Below are 20,354 nucleotides of genomic sequence, written 5' to 3' on the forward strand. Positions count from 1 at the left end.
CAAACCTCGGGCAGAGCCATCCTCCGGTGCACCCCTGCTTCCTCCCACCACATACTCTGTTCCTCCGCCAACTGACTTTATTCTAAGTGCCCATTCCCAGTCACTGGAATGGGGGTGGGAAATGGCACCCTCCAAAGGGCCTTTTTCAAAGAGTGACCAGGGGATTTCAGCCATGTTTGTGGATCTTCAAAAGCAGCGAACAGACAGTTGAAAGGGGTCATTTTCAGGTTTCTGTGCCCAAGACCAGCAGCTCGACAGGAAGATCAGACAGCACTCAGTCTCTGAAGGCAGACAACTCAGTGTGTATTCTATTTTAAAGCCAAGCCCTCCGTGCTACCTTGATGATTTTGTAGAATTTACAGTGAAAGGGCAGAAAATGTCACACCATCTTGTGTGTTCCCCACTTCTATGTGCTCTTTGCAAGAAAATCAAACTCGGCTGCTTCTGAACTCATGGCAAGCACCCACATGCCTAAGGCGTGCAGTTTAAATTGCACATATTTTCCGCGAGGCAAAAGGGTACCGGAAAAGAAATAGCAGTGGGGATATTGTTCCTGAAGCCAGACTCTTCTGAACCACAATTCCCTCATCTGCAAAAGGAAGATGATGCCACCTACCTCTCAGGGGTGACATGATGGTGTAAGGCACAGACACGCCTGGAACAGAGTCTAGCACATTAGTAGGTCCTGTCCTTTCCCCTCTGGGGCCTCAGTTTCCTCTCCTAATAAATTGCAAGGAAGGGTAGAGAAGGGTGGCATCTATAATAGATGACCCAACTTCAACCCCCTATGTTATTAGCATTCCCCCTCGGATGTGTCATCCAAGGTCAAACTCCACCAACCATGTGTCTTCCAGGCCTACATGGACAGGATGAAAGTTATCATCACCAACTGCACCTTCCCTGGAGACAAGACAGACAGCAGGAAGTCTCTGTACCATTATGAAGATGAGAGAGGAATGCACCAGAACGCTGGGGCAGCTTTCCCTGGGTCACACCGTGGGCGCCAGGCTGCCGGTAAAGACTCCCTGACCCCTGGTCTCATTTCTGCTGAGCCTTCCAATGTCAAATTTCAGCTTCACAGCAAATGGGAACAGTTCAGAACAGGCTTTGGAATACTGAATGCCTGCAATGCCCATCAATGCAGCTTTGCCTTTCCTGGTGGTGGGCACGTCCATCAATGCAACAGCCTAATCAGGGTTGGGCTCATGTCAGGAAGATGTCTGTGGTCCCAGTGGCTATTTTTCTCATTTAATTAGATTGGCCAAAGAGGCAAAGTAGTGTTTCTAAGGGCTAGAAAGCTTTCCCTCCCTCCATGTTCCTGCCCTTTGTGCTCCTAAAATATACATCAGTAACTATTCCTGAGCTTAGTGAATCATATAATAGTTTAAATATCTTGCTTCCCCTCTGGACTGAGATCTTCTCTAATGAAATTTTAGGGGTGATAGATATGTTCTAAAACTGGACTGTGGTAATGTATGCACAACCCGGTAAGTTTACAAAGAGTCATTGATTGATTCATAACCCTAAAACAGGTCAATTTCACAGTATGTAAATTATACCTCAATCAAGCTATTTGTTAAAAACTCTACCATCCATCAGTAGGTGGTCTTGGGCAAATTATCTCGCTGTGCCTCAGTTTCCTCATCTGTAACCTGGGACAATAGTTGATATTATACAATAGTTGTGAGGTGTAAATGAGGTTATGCCTGGAAGGTGCTTAGCCCAGTGCAAGCACTCCACGAGTGTTGGTTGCTATTTTTATTATTTTTTATTATTATTGTCATTTGTCCAGCACAAAAGATATAACTGTGAAAAAGGAAAAAAGTAACACGGAAGAAAGCTTGGGTGCTATCATAAGCAGAAAAATGACTCCCCAAAAGACATTCATGTCCAATCCCCAGAAACTGTGAATGCGTTATCTTACACGGCAAAGAGACTTCTGTAGATGCGATTAAATTAGGGAGCTTGAGATGGGGATATTATCCTGGATTATCTCAGTGGGCACAATGTAATCACAAGGGTTCTTAAAAGACAGAAAAGGGAGGTAGGAGAGTCAGAAGAGAGATTGGAAGATGTTACACTGATGGTTTTAAAGGTGTAGGAAGGGGGCCAGGAGCCAAGGAATGTGGGCAGCCGCTAGAAGCTGGAAAAGGCAGGGAAGCAGATCCTCTCCCAGCATCTCCAGAAGGAACACAGTCTTATCGACACCTTGAATTTAGCCCAGGAAGACCCATTTCGAACTTCTAATTTCCAGAATTTTACGATAATAACTTTGTATTATTTTAAGCCGCTAAGCTTGTGGTACTGGGTTACAGCAGCCATAGGAAACTAATACAGGGACCACGTTGCAGAAAGCCTTGACTTCCAGGGTGAGAGTAGATGTAAGGGGAAGAGTGATAAACTGGAGTTTTGTTTTGTGAGATTAAGTTTTGGCAGCATGTAAGATGCAGTAGAGTAGGAGGCCAGAGGGAGCGGGGTGGCCAGGCGAGGATGCTGTTCTTGTGGAAGAGGACAGTGAACCTGCGAGGAGCAGGGCAGCGGGGGTGGCGGTGGGTGGAGTGTGCAGCGGGGAGAGTGGGTGGATAAACCACACTTGATCTGGTAACTTCCTCAATGCCAGGGCCAGAGGAGACTCAAAGAGGTCAACAAGGCTGGCTCACGGGAGCACGGGGATGCCACCCGCAGGGTTAGGAGAGCTAGCTGCCGCAGGAGGGGCAGAGGTGCCAAGCGGAGGTGGAAACACAGATAAGCCCAGTGGAGGCATCAAGCAGGGAGTTTAAAACGTGGGTCAAAAGCCTAGGAGTGCAGCTGGGACTGAGGATAGCATTTGGGGACAAAAGTGCAGAGGTGAAAGCCAAAAGTGACTGAGGTCATGGAAGCAAGTACCAGCACAGCAGGGCAGAGCCCCGAGGAGACAGCTTGAATAATGGGCACATTTCGGTGTTGGAAGAAGGAGAAGCAGCAAACCAGATGGCAAAGTATAAGCCGGAGGGGGAGAGGGCTTTGAGGTCACCTGTGACTTTCCCGGGGCTAATTCAACACCGTGGTAATGGCAGGAATCAGATTGCAAAGGGAGGGATGGAGCGACAGAGTGAAGGAAGAAGAGACGTATTCTTAAGAAGCTAGATGGAGAGAAGGAGAGGGATTAAATGGTAACTAGGTCAGGGAGCCGAGTGGAAGAAAAACGTTTCTTCTGTCAAGGGCTCCTGAACATACCTTCTCGGGGGAGAGCAAGGGTTGGATGCTAGATTAGGGTTACGGGCGAGGGATGAAGAGTTAATAAGGGTTTGAGGGGAGAGACAGAGGTGGTGTAAACAAAGAGATTTTCCTTTCAAGAGACGTAAGTGAAGAGAGAGAGCATAGGAGTAAAAAGGGATAAAACGATATTTACAAGGAAAAATGTAAAGTTGAGAAGAGCTCACCTTGGACAGCCTTGATCTTTTACGGCAAATAGAGAGAGGTTGTCAGAGCCTTACTGAAAGCAGAGAAAAGCTGAGAGCTCGGCTTTGGATATCAACAAGAGAAAAGAAACAACCCTCGGAGCCCGGCCAAGATTAGACCTTACCTCGGGGCCTCCACCCGGCCAGGTATCTCCCCCCAAAAGTCTAACACACCTGAGGCCAATCCATCACAAATCCTGAACTGTTGTTTCCATTGTTATTTGAAGTCGGTTTATCTAATCTTCCCAGCTTCTTGAGGACAGAGACCATCTCTAATTTAAGTTTGCACACATCCCAGATCCTGGATCTCAGAAGGTGGTCAAGGAGGACCCAGTGATGGGTGGAAAGGAATGGAGGAGAAGCAATAGTCAGGGTTTCCCAACATATTGGTTAAAACTTGCTTTAGGGACTTCCCTGATGGTGCAGTGGTTAAGAATCCACCTTTCAACGCAGGGGACACGGGTTCGATCCCTGGTCCGGAGAGATCCCACATGCCACAGAGCAACTAAGCCCGTGAGCCACAACTACTGGGCCTGCGCTCTAGAGCCCACGAGCCACAACTATTGAGCCGCGTGCCACAACTATTGAAGTCCACGTGCCTAGAACCCGTGGTCCACAACAAGAGAAGCCATGACAATAAAAAGCCCACGCACCACAACAAAAAGTAGCCCCCACTCACCACAACTAGGGAAGGCCTGCGCACAGCAATGAAGACCCAACATAGCCAAAATATATATATATATATATATATATATATATATATATAGTAATAATAATAAAGATGTTAAAAAAATAGTTAAGAATAAAAATTATGTTTAAAAAAAAACGCTGTAAAGAAACACGATTTTAAAAAAAGAAACAATAGATAAAAACATAAAACAGACAAATTGAGGTGACCCTACCTTATAGAATGTCTTTAAATACTGAGCTCCCCTAGGGCATTTTTAAAAGAATCTGCTTTATAGAAATCCACTTGGGAGGCAATTTCTAAAGAAATATCTCCATGGTGTAAAAATTATTTAACACCAGAACAGACAGGCTTGCCAATGAAACCCTTCACAGGCCCACCAGAAAGAGTCCCACACACCGTGCTGTGGAGCAGAGAACAATGTTAAAGCAGCCCTCATGGACTGTACTGTAAGAGGGCTCAGGACTCCACTCGGGGGACCTGGCACATTTCTAAAAGTATGAGAAAGCTCTCCAGTTCCCCGTGACCCTGGACTCCGCCATGACAGCTCTCACACAGTTGTCTTATGTTGTGATTAAATCTGTCAATCAAATCTCTGCCTCATGTCCTCAACTCTCTGCCAGACCGGGCCCGAGCATCAACAAGAAGAAGGCCCGAAGAACAATCTGTAGGCAGCTGGGCCTCTGAGGTGGGCTTTTTCAGGTGCTTGGGGCTGATCTGTGGGTGGCTTGACTTCACTCAAGAGCCATCAGGCCCTTAGCTGATGGAGTTCACCAAAATGCCTAACACAAAGGCAAAAAGGAAAAGGATCTTTCTCTCAAAAAGGAAAGGGATCCCTCTCTCGACCCTCCACGAACCCAAGTTTCTTTGGCCACTCGTGTGGAAATCTATAAGAAAGATGAGACTGCAGACAGCAGGGGAATGGAACTGTTCCACAAAGAGTGCCCAAGAAATGTTACCACGAAAAATGCAAGTGCCTACAATGTCACAGCCCTATCTGCCAGGCGCTGTTGGCCACAAACGCGTAAAGGAAGAGACTTTTGCCCGGATAATGTATGCGCATAATCTAGCATCTTGAAGCCCTCCAAGAGCAGAGGTGGCTTCAGCAAGCTCCAGGTGAGGGCTGGCTGTTTGGAGGCTGTGTGGTTTGACCCTGGGAAGCATTGAAGTTGTGCTCAGGGATAATTTACGCTGGTTCTAAGGGCACATTGAAATGGAGTCTCAATATTTTAACTTTCGTTCTTGGTCTTTTTGATTTTAAGTAGAGCCTTTACTCAGAAAACTAAATTGCTAGGAGGAAGGGGCCTGAGCTGCTGGCAACTATTTAAGAGGGATTCATGGAATAAGGGGTATAGTAGAACAAAAAAAAGATTATAACGGGACAGAAACCCACCATGGTCGAACGACCCTCACTGAAGTAGAAAAGGCTGAGAAGCAAGAGGAAGGAGCCTCAAACCCCCGAACCTCCAATGACAGTTAATCACGGGCGCATCTACACCAGTGTGTGCCTTCACTTCCTCATCTGTCAGGTAAGGTGGGGCAGGCCATGATTTCTAAAGCACTTCTTGGTGTTGCCAGTTCGAATGTTCTATGGTGTTCTGCCATCTCAACTCCTCCTCCAAGTGCAGGGATAACACTTTTCACTTCTGTTGTATCCTGCATGAAATAATCTTGCACAGTAGTAATATCAACATACAAGAAAAATTTAGCACACTACTGTATTTTATAGGAAAATAGCAAAATCTTTCTAAACCCTGAGTATCACGTTTCTGAGATGTTCATTTTCTAAATACCTAAGGTCAGTGGGCTTGTAGGTCAGCTGGCTCAGCAGGCCAATGTAATTCTACAGAAAAACCAAAAGTGTGGCTTGTCAAATGATTCAGCATGCCCAGCCCCTGCCAGTTGGCACTAAATGGGTCCTCAGCGCCAGTGAGGCTCGGAACAGACAGCAGATCCAGCTTAGATCAGCACCATCCCCTTTATGAAAACCAGCAGAACAAGCATCAAAGCGCCTCTCCTGCTGAAAGCAGGCTAGCTTTGGACAATCACAGCCAGGAGAGGTAGGGACAAGCCAAGGGTGACACGACTTGGTGGTTTCTAGTCCAAGTCTGAGCTCTGCCCGAGTCTCACTGCAGCACTGAAATCAAGTTTCAGGTTCAAATGTGAGTGACACTCTCCTACAACCAGCTCATCACTCTCCCCTAAAGTTCTAACTGTCATGACATGTGATGTCTTTACCACTCTCTAGTGAGCTTGGGGGTCACCTGGGGGAGCCTGACAGGATCTCCTGTGGTTACCATTGCTCAAAACACTCAGAGAACCTTCTTCTGAATATCCTTTAAAGCCAGTGTCCAAGGAAGACAAATCAACCTGGTTCCAGTGCCATCACGCAAGCAGTATTGCCAGCTTGGTCGGTCAACTGGTCCCCATGATTTGACTGGAAACAGCCATCAGCTGATGCTGAAACTAAAATCTCAAAAAAGAGAGAGTCATCACCGGTGAGTATATTCTTGAGGATGTCTCAGGGGCTTGTAGTCTGCTTCCAAAAAAGAGATGGGCATATACCCGGAGAAAACCATAATTTGAAAAGATATATGCATCCCAATGTTTGTAGCTGCACTATTTACAATAGCCAGGACATGGAAGCAACCTAAATATCCATCAGCAGAGGAACGGATAAAGAAGATGTTGTACATATATACAATGGAGTATTACTCAGCCATAAAAAAGAATGAAATAATGCCATTTGCAGCAACATGGATGGACCTAGCGATTGTCATACTGAGTGAAGTAAGTCAGACAGAGAAGGACAAATATCATATGATGTCATGTATATGTGGAATCTAAAAAAATGGTACAAATGAGCTTATTTACAAAACAGAAATAGAGTTACAGATGTAGAAAACAGTCTTATGGTTACCACGGGCAATGCGTGAGGGATAAATGGGAGATTGGGATTGACATATACACACCACTGGATATACAATAGATAACTAATAAGGACCTATTGTATAGCACAGGGAGCTCTACTCAATACTCTGTAATGACCTATATGGGAAAAGAATCTACAAAATAGGGGATATATGTATATGTATAACTGATTCACTTTGCTATTCAGCAGAAAGTAACATATTGTGAATCAACTATACTCTAATAAAAATTTTTAAAAAGATAAGTAAACTTGTATGTTTTACTCCTGTTTAAAAAAAAAAATCTAGTCCTTTGGGAACAAGGGTTGCTTTCTTGGAGAAAGAATGACTGATTTGCAGGGCCCTTCATTCCCACTGGACTGAATTATGTTTCAGAGTGTCCTGTGCACATCAGAGGGCATCATGCCTCCAAGTCTTTGCCACTGCTGTTCCCTGTGCCTGGGATGCCTTTCCCCTTGCCTGTTTGCACTGGAAAAACATCTGGTCCCTTAAAACCAGCTCAGTTATCAGACCCTCAAGGAAACCTTCCCTGAATGCTCCCCACCAGCCCCTCTGAAAGAATTTGTTCTCCTTCCTCTGGCCTTGTACGTACACACTTCTACTGCCCCATGGACCATGCTTTAAAATCTGTTATGTTTTGCCATCAGTGCCCACGGTGGCCTCTCTCAAAGGATATGAACAGAGTTAAACTATTTTTTAATGCCTTCAACTCAGACCTAGCATGAACTACACTCTCTAGCACACAGCAGATTCATAGTTAACATCTGTTGAATTTGAATATTTTGGTTTAAGTAGGTCTGCCTGAGAGTCACTCACTTTACTTTATGGTCAGCCTTGCATAATGTATCGTAAGCACCCACCCACTCAACAGTCATTTACTGGGCACCAAATCTGTGTCAGGTAGGAGGCTAGGCGAAGCGGTAGCAGCCTTTCTTAGACGTCTCCATTGTAGATTTTTGGTGTTTTTGTTTTCTTCTGTTTCTGATAATATTAAAAAGTCAAGAAGGTAAGAGGTGCAGTGGTGGCACAGTGGTTAAGAATCCGCCTGACAATGCAGGGGACATGGGTTCGAGCCCTGGTCCAGGAAGATCCCACATGCCACGGAGCAGCTAAGGCCGTGCACCACAACTACTGAGCCTGCGCTCTAGAGCCCACGAGCCACAACTACTGAGCCCGTGCGCCACAACTACTGAGCCTGTGCTCTAGAGCCCACGAGCCACAACTACTGAGCCCGTGCACCACAACTACTGAAGCCTGCATGCCTAGAGCCCATGCACCACAACAAGAGAAGCCACACAATGAGAAGCCTGCAAACCGCAACGAAGAGTAGCCCCTGCTCGCTGCAACTAGAGAAAGCCCGCACGCAGCAACGAAGACCCGATGCAGCCTAAAATAAATAAATAAATACATAAATTTATTTAAAAAAAAAAAAAGAAGGTAAGGGCACCATTTTGTTTTAACCTCGCACAAGGAAGGTTCAAATCTGACACAACACACCTTCATGTTTAAAATGACAGAGACTGCAGCTCAGCCATACCGCTGTTTACAAACAAAGGCACCATATGCTATCCAAAAAGCACAGGCCACTATGATGAAAGGTTATGGAGTTAAAACCTTTTTTGTTAAAACTATTTTTAAGCACATAATTCAGTGGCATTAAGTACATTCACATTGTCGTGCAACCATCAGCACATCCACCTCTTCAACCTTCTCATCTTACAAAAATGAAACTCCACATCCATCAAACATTACCTCCCCCTTCCCCCAGCCCCAGCCCCTGGCAAACACCCCTCTTCTTTCTGTCTATATGAATTTAACTACTCTAGGTGTAGCGTAGAAGTAGAAACACACAGTATTTGTCCTTCTGTGTCTGGTTTATTTCACTTAGCCTAATGTCCTAAAGGTTCATCCATGTTGTAGCGTGTCAGGATTTCCTTCCTTTTTAAGGGTGAATAATATTCCATCGTGTGGATATACACGTTTTGTTTATCCATTCATCTGCTGATGGACATTTGGGTTGTTCTGACCTTTTGGCCACTGTGAATAATGCTATCACGAACATAGCTGTACAAATATATGTTCAAGTCCCTGCTTTCAGTTCTTTTGGATGTATACCCAGAAGGCAAAGGCTGGATCGTAGGTAATTCTATGTTTGGGTTTAAAATCTTAAATGTATTTTTAACCTTCGGGAGTAAGAGGAGCAAATTCGTAATTTTTTTTTTTTTTTTTTTTTTTTTTTTTGCGTTATGCGGGCCTCTCACTGTTGTGGCCTCTCCTGTTGCGGAGCACAGGCTCCGGACGCGCAGGCTCAGCGGCCATGGCTCACAGGCCCAGCCGCTCTGCGGCATGTGGGATCTTCCCGGACCGGGGCACGAACCCGCATCCCCTGCATCGGCAGGCGGACTCTCAACCACTGCGCCACCAGGGAAGCCCCAAATTCGTAATTTTTTACACATTGTTGAGAAAATAAAATTCACCCTAGTGGTGGATCTGGAAATGTCAGGTTTCACTTGTTCGTAAACATTTCAGAGAAATTAAATGATTATACATTCAGAGACTTCTAGAAGTATTGCATAAATACATTTGAAATTTTAAAAAAAAGAAACCTAACTGGCTCTCAGTTATTGCCAGTAAAATGATACCAAGGTTAGCAAGGACACTTGAAATCCATAGACATTCCCAATGGAAATGGAAATATTTCTAGAACATACAACATACTTCTAATCCTTCTCTCTAGCCTTTATTTACTGACCCAAGATCACTATGGGTGACCACTGTCCTGTCTCCGTGTACTGTACATGATCTTCTCAGGAGCTACTGCAGAGTCTTGAATTCTGTCTTACTGAATGGATCCAGGACATTCTAAAGGTTAAATCTCCTTGCTCAGGACTACTGACATAGAAGATGCAAGAGATGGGCTGAACCTTTTTGGAATGCTGAAAGAGAGCCTAAAGTTTCTTTTTTGAAGAAATCTCTGATTTTAGTCATAGAGACCTTGACTTTTCATCACTGCATTCCCAGCGCCTGGCAGGGATACTCAGTAAATCTCCACTGGATTCTAATAACATGGTAGGGTAAAGACCTCTCAAGTCTGATTATATTGAAATTCTGGGAACTGGTTTCAGATTATTTCAATTTAAAGAGATTCAATGAGTCCACAAACATGTATTAAGTCCTTACCACGTGCAAGGCTCTGCTGCAAACTCTACGAGAGATTCAAAAATAAGTGTGTTCCTACCCTCCAGGTTACAATCTAGTAAAGTATTCTAGAGAAATTAAGACATACCAAAAAAAACAATAACAAAATTTGTTATTGTGATATAAGTCAGGTATAAGTCAAGTTACAGCACAGAGAATGAACTCCATCTAGCTGGGGGCAGGTTTTGGAGGTTTTATAGAAGAGGTGGCAATTGAAAGAGAAATAGGTCTGCGAGGATCCCAGAAGATAAAGGATGAGCAGAAAGGGCGGCCTAGACAGAGGAAACATGTTTATAAGCAGCTTGGAGATTGAAAGATGTAGTTTTCCTGTACTATCGATTGACAAAGGGAGGATCCCACATGCCGCAGAGCAACTAAGCCTGTGGGCCACAACTACTGAGCCTGCTCTGTAGAGTCTGCCAGCCACAACTACTGAGCCCACGCACCTAGAGCCCATGCTCTGCAACAAGAGAAGCCACCAGGACCAGGGCTTGAACCTGTGTCCCCTGCATTGGTAGACAGATTCTTAACCACTGTGCCACCAGGGAAGCCCAGAACATTTTTTTATAAAAGACAAATCATGATTATCATGACCCTTTTACAGGTGTGGCAGCTTAGTCCACCAGTAGACATCTGTATTAGTTTCTTATTGCTATTGTAACAAATAACCACAAATTTATTCTCGTATAGTGCTAGAGGTCAGAATTCCTAAAGTCAAGGTGTGAGGAGGGCTGCATTCCTTCTAGAGGTTCTAGGGGGTAATCTTTCTTTTTGCATTTTCCAGCTTCTAGCGACTGCCTGCATTCTTACGTTTGTGGCCCCTTCCTCCATCTTCAAAGCCAACAGCACAGCATCTTCCAATATTTCTCTCTCTCTGCTTCCATCCTCACATCCTTTCTGATTCTGACCCTCCTGCCTCCCTCTTATAAGAACCCTTATGATTACATTGTTCCCACACGGATAATCCAAGATCATTAGTGTAATCATATCTGCAACGTACCATTTGCCATGTAAAGTAACATAGTCACAGGAACCAGGAATAAGGACATGGGCACATTTGGGGGGATATTATTCAACCTACCACAAGACTGGGTAAATTTCAACCTGAAATTTTTTTTTCAAACATATAATCTCAATCACATTTTGAGAATCAGAGTAGACCATCATAGATTACATTTTTGTTGCTGTGAAAGGCATTTTCAAAAGACTATTTTAAGTTTTAGGGTGTTCCAAGATACAAGAGAAAGGTAAAAATTTAAATTTTTTTTAATCAAGAAGATGAAAGGAAAGCTAGGTAAAATAATGAACAATCACATACGCAGTGGTAGATCACAGATTCCTTCATTAAAGAAATATTGGGAAACCACATGGCTTGTGCCAAAAAGCAACTAGGAATCCTATAGTTCCAAGTGACCTGATTAGACAGGGACATGCAGGTTCATCATTCTGCCCAGTGCCTCTCCTGAGTGGGGACGGACTCAGACCACCGCTGCCTGGCTCAGTGTCACTGCAGCTGAAACTCCAATGGACTCGCCAGCCCCGCGACACCAGCTGCGAGCCACGGAGGTGCCATCTTCCTGTACAAAGCACCAGACACAAACCAGCGCACATCCCTTGAAACCATCACCCTAACCCTATAGAGAGGCCACCCAAGCACATCCACCTCCTCTGTCAGGTCTAGAAGTCAAGAGCCTGACCAAGGTTGCACGCTTAATTCCTAGTAGAGGCAGAACCAGCCCAGAGTGTACACCTTCCCCCCAATAGCCATCAACACATCCACAGAAACTTCGACAGTAAATAAACCTTCAATGAGCCTTGCTGGTCCTGTGAAGATCCCTCCTTGGACTCAGACTCTTCTCCACAATTTCCAACAGTCCTCATTCTAAATCTTTCCTCTCCCCTCCAGCTCCATCCCACTCTCTCTGCCACTCCCTCCTCCAATTTAACTACAAAATTCTATCCAAAGGCGCTCAGTTTTCTTTTTCCCTATCCACTGATTCCTCCCCTCAAAAAATGAGCTCATCAGAAAGAGAAAGACAAATACCATATGACATCACTTATATGTGGAATCTAAAATAGGACACAGATGAACTTATTTACGAAACAGAAACAGTCTCACAGGCATAGAGAACAGACTTGTGGTTGCCAAGGGGGATGGGAGGTGGGGAAGGGATGGATTGGGAGTTTGGGGTTAGCAGATGCAAACTATTATATATAGAATGGATAAACAACAAAGTCCTACTGTAGAGCACAGGGAACTATATTCAATATCCTGTAAGAAACCATAATGGAAAAGAATATGAAAAAGAATATAGATAGATGATAGATAGATAGATAGATAGATAACTGAATCATTTTGCCATACAGCAGAAATTGACACAACATTGTAAAACAACTATACTTGAATAAAATAATTTTTTTTTAAAAAAATGAGCTTATCCTCTGAATAAGTATTATGAGAGGCTAACCACCATTAAAGGTTAACAATGGGGGCTTGGGAGTCAGACAGCCAGTGTCTTTGACCTGGCTTGTCCTCACTGGCTTTGTGACCTTGAGGGAGTGACTTAACCTCTCTGTGCTTCAGTGTCCTCACCTGGAAATGAGAATCATAACAGCAAGGCCTTGGCAGAGCAGTGGTGAGAACTGAATGAGAGGGATGCAGGGTGTGCAGTGGGGCTCCGGAGCCTGCACTCTTTTTTTTTTTTCTCTCTCACTATTGTGGCCTCTCCCGTTGCGGAGCACAGGCTCCGGATGCGCAAGCTCAGCAGCCCTGGCTCACGGGCCCAGCCGCTCCGCGGCATGTGGGATCTTCCCGGACCAGGGCACGAACCCGTGTCCCCTGCATCGGCAGGCGGACTCTCAACCACTGCGCCACCAGGGAAGCCCCGGAGCCTGCACTCTTAACCACTCAACACATCGAATTCACAACTTCGGCTTTTATAATATTTCTCATGTAGGCATTAGCTCTACGTAACTGGTACCTCGGTTCTCATAACTTTCTTGTGTGAGGCAAGATGTAATTCTGAGATAATGATCCCCATTTTACTGGGATACAAACAGACTCAGGAAGCCTCTGGGCCTTCTCACGGACGTGCTACCTTTTTTGCCCACTGCAGAATCTTGCTACGAGGTTTTTCTCATCCAGTTTCCTTAGTCTGGCAATGGACAATTTTATAGCTGCCTTCTCTACAAATTTCTGGGTTTGGGGGAAGGAGGGTTGTTTGGGGGTTTTTTGGTTTAGAATTTGCTCAGGACTGGATCAAATTTGGGAAGAACGCAAAGAACATGATTGTGAGAATGGACTGGATTTGTCTCTACCTGGCAACCTGTTAAGGCCATGAAGGTACAATGTGATGTGTGAGTGCCTTTCCCCGGGTCTGCTGTCTGCTGTCCCCACTCATCAGCCTCCCAAGTGACTTCTAGCCACACCAAGCACACACACACTGAGGCACTTTCTCTATGAAGACAAATGTGTTTTGCCGTGAATAGGCAATGCTTTTGAGCCAAAAGACATATTCTAATCAAAAACTATCATCAGAGGCTTGGAGGAAAACATGATCTTTCTACACTTTTATGTGTGTGGGGTGTGTGTGTGTGTGTGTGTGTGTGTGTGTGTGTGTGTGTGTGTGTGTGTGTGTGTAGGGGACAGCCTATTTCTGAGCTCACAGCAGTGACAGGGCCACAAGTCAACCTGAAGCCATTAGCACATACCTTGATGTTTTATCTCACTTAAATATTCTTTAAAGAGAGATATACTGAACAGATGGATAAATTTCAAGATTTAACAACTCATGGGGACATTATTACTGTTGCATTCGATGGCAGCCTTTATCGCCTCTATGCTTCAAGAAAGACATTCCATCTTTTTTTTTTTTTTTTTTGCGGTACGCGGGCCTCTCACTGCTGTGGCCTCTCCCACTGCGGAGCACAGGCTCCGGACGCGCAGGCTCAGCGGCCATGGCTCACGGGCCTAGCCACTCCGTGGCATGTGGGATCTTCCCAGACCGGGGCACGAACCCATGTCACCTGCATCGGCAGGCGGACTCTCAACCACTGCCCCACCAGGGAAGCCCAAGACATTCCATCTTGAAGAGTTCTTGCCTTAATCACTGGCAAACTGGCCCTGGTCACACCTAGACGATGAGGAAATACACCCTGGGCCCTTCAAACCTGGGTATTACCCGAATCTCCAGTACCCCTACCTGGGCAACCTCTCTCCTGCAGCAGAACCAATATGTGTCTGAGGTTCAAAGAAAGGGGAGGAGAAAATGAGAGTTGGATGAGTGAGGAGAGTGACTCTACCGGGTGATGATGATGATTATGATGATGCTGATAATGATGATCATGATGATGATGATGTTGATAATGATGATGATGATGATGAATGACAGAAATAGCCTAGTGTGAGTATGAAATAAATACTCGGTAATCGTGGATCCCTCTCCCCTGCATGCCCAGCCCAATAACATCAGCAAAATGTTGAACTGTAATTCCATACAACCATGACATCATGTCAGAGGTGGAAGGACCCCTGTGGTCTGAGGAGTTCCAGAGGTTCTACGGAAAAGGTTCAGGGTCAAGTCCAGAACCTGGGCTCTCAGCACCCCTCCCCCCTACACACACACACATACACACACACACACACACACACCCCTGAAAAAGATGTAAAGGTGACCAAATTTCAGATTCACATATGAGACTTAGCTTTGTCCTCTCCCTTTAAAACATCCTTCACCCAGGGCTTCCCTGGTGGTGCAGTGGTTGAGAGTCCGCCTGCCGATGCGGGGGACACGGGTTCGTGCCTGGTCCGGGAGGATCCCACATGCCGCGGAGCGGCTGGGCCCGTGAGCCATGGCCACTGAGCCTGCACGTCCGGAGCCTTTGCTCCGCAATGGGAGAGGCCACAACAGTGAGAGGCCCGCGTACCGACAAAAAAAAAAAAAAAAAAAAACATCCTTCACCCTTCCTAATTTTGTTCAACCCACTTTTGAATTGGCTGGATAGAAGAAAGAGAAAAGAAATTCAGAATTTCCCTATAGGCTTACTCCTTCCCCACAGCCTGCCAAGCAAGAATACTAAAAGCCCCTGCCGAGCACACTGCCGTGCACCAGGCATCATGCTACATGCTCTTCCCACGAGGTGGGAACTATATGACACCATTTTATAGATGAGGACATGAAGATGTGTATGTAAAACCTGCCCAAGGGCACAGAGATAATAAATGACAGGTCTAGGATTTGAACCGAGTTCAGGCTAGCACCAGAATCCCTGGAATTCGCCACTGCAGGCAAGAAGTCAAGCTCTTTTTTTTTGCCCACACTTTGTGGCATGTGGGATCTTAGTTCACCAACCAGGGATCGAACCTGTGCCCCCTGCACTGGAAGCACAGAGTCCTAACCACTGGACCGCCAGGGAAGTCCCAAGAAGTCAAGCTCTTTATCCTTGGCCTGATGGTAGCCTGGGTAAATCCTCATTATAGGTGAGTGACCTTTGGAGTAACACAGTCTATGTGTAGGTCTATTTAGCAGAGAAAACTAGAGTGGATTTCTATGATACTCTAAAAAAGAGATTTCTGTGGCCGGGAGCCAGCATAAACTTCTTAGAAAATCTAAGACAGCTGATGAGTTTTAGGCAAGTTTCTCACTTAAAGAGTTTGAAAGAGAGGGGCACCGTCAATCAATAAGGCAAATTAATTGAACACAAATAGGTGACCTATTTTTTAACACAAAGAGTACTTCCTTCTGACAGAGGATTTTCGCTTTTGAGAATATGAAGGATATTATATCCTTCATAGTCCTAGGGGACTAACCGTGGCATATAAAGCACAGTTAAAGGGTCTGAAGAAGCTTAGCTAGAGAAGTGGTCCATCCCAATCCCCCAGTCACCAGTGACCAACTGTGGTCCGTGGAATGCACGGCTGTTGGGCCTTGGGGTTTGGTCTTTGCCCCTCTTTCCTTTAATCCGTCACTTCAATATAATAAAGATTCCAAAATCTTTATCTCCAGGCTAATGAGTCCCAGAATTCAATATTCAAGGGGCCCGTTGACCATCTCTAGTGGGATGACCTTCAGTTCTTTTTTTTAAAATTTTTATTGGAGTATAGTTGATTCACAATGTTGTATTAGTTTCTGCTGTGCAGCAAAGTGAATCGGTTATACATATACATATATCAACTCTTTCTTTTAGAGTCTTTCCCCATATAGGTCATTACACCAGAAATAGATGGTGCCTCTGAAGGGTTCTTAAAGAAAGTAGCATCAAATCATGATCAGTCATGCACTTGAAATGCTCAGAAGTTTTTGCATCCCCAGTATGTGCCAGCTAAGAAATTGCACTTGGTGGTCTGAGAGGAAGCACCAGGGAGGTGCAGGAGACAGTGAATTCTCAGGTGTGGTCCCCGTGACTCCCCTTCCCCACCTGAGCACCAGATGGCAGAGAGACTAAGCTCTATAAAATCTCCTACAAATTGCTTAGAGGCATCAGACCAAGAATTTTAGGACCCATCCTTCCTAAGATGCTTCTAGGCAGAGATGTTAAATTGCCACCCAGATGGTTGAGGTGAGCTATGTATCCTGAGGCTCATTTTACTGGATACCAGCAGAGTAATAACCAGCAAAGCCAACCAGCACCAGGCTAAGAACCAGCCCTATGCCTGCGCATGAAAATGGTAGCACATTCCCTAGGTCAGCATGACTTTAGGTCCTGGGGCCATTTGTTTTAGCAGCTTTACGGGGCGGTGGGGGGGAACTACAGTTTTTTCACTATCACCATAAATCTTAGGGTTACAAACAAACCATTAATACTGAAGGTTAATATCTATAGTTTGGAAGAAACATTAAAACAAAAATAGCCTTGAATCTTAAGCAAATAAGGTTAGGGGAGCCCTGGGAGAGTGAGAAAAAGCCAGCAAAGGGAACACAACAGGAAACAGGGACAGAAGCTACATCCAGCAAAACCTATGGCTGGGCTCTTCCCTTTCCAGAAAGCATCACTATTCCAACACAACCAGTTCAAAGAAGAAGGAATGGTAGACTTCTTTCCAATGTGTTGAACTCAAAGAGCTGATGATGTCCCCTTCTAAAAGGGAGTGGGTTCTGGTCATCTGGCCATGATTTCGGCCTTCCTATCTACCATCACCACCTCTACTCCAACCCATGGAATAAGTCGTGTGAGATATTTTTAAAAAGGAAATTTATGGGCATGTTCATTCCTGATCCTTGGAAGCATCACAGTGAGGAGCCAGAAGCCTGAATTTTCAACCATCCGCAGAAGTTTCACACATCTGGTTCTATCTCTCAGGACAACCCAAGGTTTGGAAGTCAGTGTCACTGGGTCCTTTTCCTCCCCTTTGACAACTTAGACTCTTACTTTCACTCCAATGAGGACAAGATCTTTGCAAGGTAAAGTGCGGAAGTTAAGGTCGGGAAAGATGTCCTTATGGGCTTAGACACAGAGAATCATGGTGGGGTGCCCAAATTCTTCCCCATTGAAAGGTCTTTCCAATTAGGGGCATCCACCTCCTGAAGTGAGCCTGTCCTGACAGGACAACTGCATAGGATACTGACTAGGGTTTTGCTTTTTCCTCTAAGGAGCCAATTTGCCCCAAGGTGGAAGTAATAATCCTCTGTCTCGATGTGTCTTGTCATTATTGTGGTGATCTTCATCATCGTCGTCGTCATAACAACAATAACATCAACAATTACTATTACTACTACTGTCACTATTTATTGGGCACTTACTACATACCATACACAATAGTAACTCACTCTGCATATATTACCTCATATTATCCCTTGGAAGTATATACTGCTATCCACATTTTTTTTTTTTTTTTTTTTTTTTTTTTGCGGTATGCGGGCCTCTCACTGTTGTGGCCTCTCCCGTTGTGGAGCACAGGCTCCGGACACGCAGGCCCACCGGCCACGGCTCACGGGCCCAGCCGCTCCGCGGCATATGGGATCCTCCCGGACCGGGGCACGAACCCGTATCCCCTGCATCGGCAGGCGGACTCCCAACCACTGCGCCACCAGGGAGGCCCACTGCTATCCACATTTTTAACACAAAGAGTACTTCCTTCTGACAGAGGATTTTCGCTTTTGAGAATATGAAGGATATCATATCCTTCATAGTCCTAGGGGACTAACCATGGCATATAAAGCACAGTTAAAGGGTCTGAAGAAGCTTAGCTGGAGAAGTGGTCTAGAGATAGACCTGAGAGATAGAACCAGACGTGCAAAACTTCTGCGGATGGTTGAAAATTCAGGCTTTCTGGTTCCTCACTGTGACGCTTCCAAGGATCAGGAATGAACATGCCCATAAATTTCTTAGCGAGAAAACCAAAACTCATGGAGCATCTGACTCTAAATGCCATGCATCATCAACCATGTTTCACTGCCAGGTACATCATCTCAATTCCACTCTCATTATAGAACGAATAATCGGGAAAAATTAGCTCACTTTGGGACAAACTTCTCTTATCAAAGGACCTGGCATTCATTTATTCAACAAGTATTTCTGAGCAGTCACTATGTGTCTAAACGTTCACTGTGTTTGCTCACAGGGATGAACGTAGTGTAACTGGGTGCTGCCCTCATAATGAAACAAAGCCAGCAAACGTTCATGTCCCCCTGGAGGCATTTTGGGTCTCTGCCATCCAGCCTGCCCTGCTGGCTCTGCCCTTTTCTGCCCCTGCTGAACCTCTTCCTTTCACATTTCAATGGATGAATTTGAAATATAGTCATACATGTATTAGAAAAAGGACAAACTTCCCATGCTTTGAAATAATAGATCCATCACTTCTAATCTTCTACAACAATACTTCCTCCTCAAAAATAGTAAGCAGAAGATTCTTAAAAGTAGCATTATATGTAAGACACTAATTTAAAAATGGGAAAATAGGTTTAAAGGTTGGATTACTTGTCTGTGGTCATACGGCTGCTGATCCAGTGGGTTTGGGTTCAGCTGTGAGTGCCCAGAAAAAACAAAACAGAAGTCAATTTCTCTCTGTTCCACTATCCTCAGGCACCCAGGATCCTTCCAGCTCACCACTCTGCCATCTTTGTCTTCATGGTGTCAGATGAAGACATTCCCACTCCAGTAATAAGAAGGAGGAAAGGATAAAGAAGAGGCAAAGTGCACCGAAGTTGCCCAATGTCACTTTGGCTTACATCTCATTGGCCAGAACTTACTAATATGGCCACACTTAGCTCTTAAGGAGACTGGGAAATGTAGTCTTTATTCTAGCACCCACTTGTCCAGCTAAAGTTTCTTCTACTAAGGAAGAGATGATATTGGAGAAGAGCTAACCAGCCCTGTTGCAACTGCTAAGTAGTATAACTGGAATAGTCCCAGATCTGTGGAACTCCAGAGATCCTACTCTGTCAGGTAGGCTTTAATTCCTATTTTTGTAGCAATGACATTTGGTCCTCTCTTCTTTACTGCATAAAGAAATTGCTAAGTATGACTTTAGAACTTTCTGTAACATTTCATTAGCTTTCATTTCAACAGCTAGAAGCCATCTCCAAGCTAATTTGTATGTTCTTTGGTGGCTTTAAAATACACCTGCTAATGCTTTGATATTCATTCCTTCAAAAATGAAGCCTAATTCCACTTAGCTTAAGTATAAGCTCTATTTAGTGACTCACGTTTAGCGAATGTATGTGGCAGAAGTGACAATATGTGACATCTGAGACAAGATGATAAAATGATCATTCATTCTAGGAAAAGCCAAATCCCATGTCATAAAGTCACTCAAGCAGTCCTAGGGGGAGGCCCTCATGGAAGGAACTGAGGCCTCCAGCCAACAGCCCTGGGAGTGAGTTTGGATAGATTCCCCAGCCACAGTCGAGCCTTCAGATGATTGCAATCCCAGTAAGTGTCTTGACTGCAACCTTTTGAAAGACACTGGGCCAGACCAGCCATCTTTGCCACTCCCAGATTCCTGATCCACGGAAACTGTGAGATAAAAATGTTTTTTTGTTCTAAACTAGTAAGTTTGGGAGTAATTTGTCACACAACAATACAGCAATATAGGTCTCAATGTGAATTCAGTGTTCTTCTGGCTTGAGAATTAGAGAAAGTAGAAATGACCACCTTGAT

The 20,354-nt window shown here is 44.8% G+C and overlaps 1 protein-coding gene across 1 annotated transcript in view; it reads right to left on the reverse strand.

The window, feature by feature from the left end:
• Nucleotides 1-20,354, reverse strand: part of CALN1 (calneuron 1) — a gene marked incomplete at both ends in the record, with an annotated part of 441,002 nt that overhangs the window by 308,158 nt on the left and 112,490 nt on the right. The gene's annotated exons all lie outside the window — the stretch shown is intronic.

This window comes from Mesoplodon mirus (assembly GCF_964341445.2).
Source record: "Mesoplodon mirus genome assembly, chromosome: 15".
Classification (NCBI taxonomy): domain Eukaryota; kingdom Metazoa; phylum Chordata; class Mammalia; order Artiodactyla; family Ziphiidae; genus Mesoplodon; species Mesoplodon mirus.